The 3,871-nt window shown below is 35.1% G+C and overlaps 1 long non-coding RNA gene across 2 annotated transcripts; it reads left to right on the top strand.

Annotated features, from left to right (window-relative positions):
• Positions 1–408: 408 nt before the first annotated feature.
• Positions 409–3,871, top strand: LOC144442800 (uncharacterized). Of its 2 annotated transcripts, none has more exons than XR_013481654.1 (4): positions 409–861; positions 1,948–2,062; positions 2,524–2,663; positions 3,586–3,871. It is a non-coding gene; the product is annotated as an uncharacterized LOC144442800 (long non-coding RNA). The 2 variants fall into 2 exon arrangements; XR_013481655.1 differs by having other exon boundaries at positions 2,524–2,659.

The raw sequence follows: 3,871 nt of genomic DNA on the forward strand, positions 1-3,871 counted from the left end.
ATATCAAGTACAGCTAAAGAGCATGAGCTGATCAAGAGTCAAATACTAAAGGTACAACAGTCTAGAGTTCACTATATTTATCGTGTATCCAGTTACTACTACAGTTTTGCAACTATAAATACAAGTACAACAAAGAAATACTTATATTCCATACAATATTTTCACGAGCTTTCTTTTGTTTAATTGGGAGTTCGTTAATCATCAAATAGGCTGACCACATGCTCACTCTCGAACACAGCAACTCCATCGCGATCGGTGCAATTGCCTCCCTTTTTACAGTGTATCCTAGCTCTGGATGGAACGACGTGTCGAACATCGTAGCGCATACACCCAGAGCTGTGTACCCCAACAACTTAAATGGGTGAGAATACGTAACGTAAATGGGTGAAGTATGACGTCATAAAATGTTACCAGTCGTGGTCCACACGGAAGCCCATGGTATTTGATTGATACACTATTGAAAAAGAGTTACACTCGTGCATCATTGCTACTATGCAGACGATATAAATACGTGAAATAGGGTTGGCAATTTAGCAGTGGATTTTGCTACATGAGATATACGAATATTTGACCTATGACCCAGTTGAAACTGGCCAATCACTTTGCTTGCCGCGTCTTTTCTTCCAACGGACAGTGTACGTATGTGATTCAACATGGCAGCCTCGCACATTTTCGTCCAACTGTATTTCCCTTTTGACAGTACATTGATCATAAAAAGGGCCGATGAATTAGACGACGATACAAATGTCGAAGTAGGAGTGAGGGTTACATGTAACTTCGAAACAGAGGAAATAACTGAAAGTGGCGAAGCGGTAGTTCACCCACAAGAATACGAGGGAGTGGTGGTATACCATTCGGCGGGTAAGTTATCTTATTTCAACCCACATTTGATTTCCAATGTCTGTTGTATTACCTGACATATATGGTTATGATAAATTCTGTGACAATTTGAACATTTTACAGTTAATAATAATAAGGCTTTTTGATCAAAGATTCATACACATGGGTTGCGTTATTCAACGTTCGGGACGCAATGCATTTGCCGTTGACTTGTCACCTGTGAGTCAGTCCTTGGAACCATCAGTGTTCAATGTCATCAATGACTGTTACAGTGTACTACTTTGAAGAGAGATTGGAAACATGATTTTGAAGAAAGAACAATATTAAAACAATGAAAAATAAGTGACCATGTACAAAGACAAAGTATGACATGGCCACAGTGCATTGTCACTGATACGTGTCACAGTAACGAGCTCGAGAGAATTTGGTAAATTAGTGCAGACTTGCATAACGTCGTCAAAGTAATGCCGTTATTATATCAGATCTTTAGTTATCTGTTCAAATTTAATCCGAAAACCTGCTAGCTGTAGTTTAACATCGTAAATTGTATGATGCTGAATTACCTTCAAAAATTGCGGGAAATGATGCCACAAACTATTTCACAGTTTTGGAGTGCTCAGCAGTGCTATGGCAAGTCTCATGCACCACAGGTTTCATCAAGACGATATTCCTATGTTTAGTTTGCACATTTCTGTTTGTTTTGAAATTGTTCATGCCCTTGATATTTATTTTCAAAGCATTGCAAATTTTCTGTGAAAACTATCAAAGACTGACTAGAAAAAAAGTCTGAGACTAAGAAAGAACATTAGTTTTTCGTTCAATTATAATCTGAAAACATCCTTTCTAAACATAGTGTGTATGTGTGCTTGGATTTATTATGAAAGAATGTTTTTTTTTTTAAAAATGTATGGATATGAGTGATAATACATGTAGAGTGTGTTCACATTGAATTACAGTTATTATTACAGAAACGAAGGTTCTAATTTTTTTTAAAAGAAGAGGAAAAGAAATTCCCTTACACATAAACTTAGCTTGTGTTGCTTTAAAAAGTAACAATCCTTCAAGTTAAGGAAGTTTATACTTAATCATATGTTGTTACTTTTGCAGGAAAGGATTCTTGTTAAGATTAAAAACAACCCTAATCTATATGGTGATGTCAAAGTCTCATCTTTAAAGCTGTTCAAGGCAGAGAAGAAGGCTTCATAGTCGAAAGATTATTTTGGTGAGTAAAATATATATGACACTAGAAGAAATATTGGCTTATCAACAATTTGTTTTATAACTCACACAGGCCGACTATTCTTTACACTTGAGAACAGCGAGTTACAACTGTCACAATTATGATGTTTATTTTTAGTCCCAATCAGATGAAGTCCAGGATGAGGACTTATACAATAGGGTCCATCCGGAGTCATTTCTCAGACATGACTGAAGTGATTTCTCTCAAACTTTGCACAAGGACAACATACTATGGAATACATATGCACTTGGTGCAATGTTTCTAAAAGTGTTCTTTTCCTAAAAGAATCAGCAAAATTTGCTCTAGCAACCATGACGCACCCTTAGCAACAACCAAATGTCAGTATTTTATTTTTGTCAACACATACTAATTTTATTTTTGAGTGATGATAAATATGTTTTGTTTAGTTTTTTGACATTTTTTTTTGTTATCAATATCTGTAGGTGTTCTATTGAATGAACTGATTGACATCGTCTTCACCTTTGAAGAGCTTGCAAATAGTTGTGGCATGGGGAAGCGGTTAAAAGAGAAGTGGTGTGGAATCTAAAGTACCCTTGGACAGCCATCAAATCGAGGCAAGTAAGTAAGTAAGACAATTAAAAGGAGCAATGTATATTGATAATTATTTATCTTGTATTACAGTGAACCAAGATATTAACATGCAATGTTATATTCGTGCTAGAAATCAAGTTGATTATTCACATTTAATTTTAGAGCCAACAAGGTATTCAGTGTTGTTTGTGCACATAAACAATGTGTTGAGAACAATGAAATTTGACATTAGGCTACTGTAATTATAGATGCTTACTGTAAAGTACACATACAGTGCATTAAATAAAAATTTGTTTCTCCTTGTGCCATGATAGTGATGGCAGTCGATAGTAACACTGTATGAAAATGTTATCCTGAGTCTGACTTGCATCTAAAATAATTTACATCTACGGTCACACAGTTTTATTTTCATGTTCATGATTGGGCATAAAATTAAAACTGCCTAAAAATAATTTCCAGTTTCATAGTATTACCTGAAATAGAGTTACACACCCAAATAGAGGCGTAATTGTCATAAAATCAAGCAACCGCAAACTTAAAGAAAAAAGAAACCGTCTGATTTTGTGCAGCACAAATATGCCAACTCCACTAATTGCCGGATCCCATGGTTCCATGCATAGCAACAAATATACTTGTTCCACTCTGACCTCAAGTGTGGCATGAAATATGGCATAGCAGCTATTTGGATTGCTTGAATTTACATTATTTACTAGACTACAGATGCAAATGGATGTCTAATGAGCAATGGTTGTTTCTTTGGATTTACTATGCATGTAATAACCCATTTGTCAGCTTTTTGTGTGTAAGATATAATATGCATTATGAGTTTAATAAGTTGATTTTTAACAAGTCACTATAACTTTAAAATGCAAATGCTTGAGCTTGGTGTTCCTATGAAAATGCATCCGTGACTTCAATCAGATACTAATGTACACGTTTTGTTTTATCTATAGAGTACCTGTTAGCGAGAGAACAGGATTCCGGAATGAAATATGACATCACAGAGACAGCTTTCAATAAAAAAGTTACCAATAAACTAAGCAACGCAAGACGTAAGCATGACCTGGCAAGACTGATATCTTGTAATACCGGTAGTTCCCATTGAATGTTTTAGAACAAAAGTTCTTGTTTTTCTGTAAGTTTTGAGCCTGTATCAAAGTGATTTTTAGATATATCACTTCCAATTGTACTTTATCATCTATATTTAGTTCAACAGTATAGTAACAAGAAGTAAATAAA

Source organism: Glandiceps talaboti, chromosome 11 (genome assembly GCF_964340395.1).
Source record: "Glandiceps talaboti chromosome 11, keGlaTala1.1, whole genome shotgun sequence".
NCBI lineage: Eukaryota > Metazoa > Hemichordata > Enteropneusta > Spengelidae > Glandiceps > Glandiceps talaboti.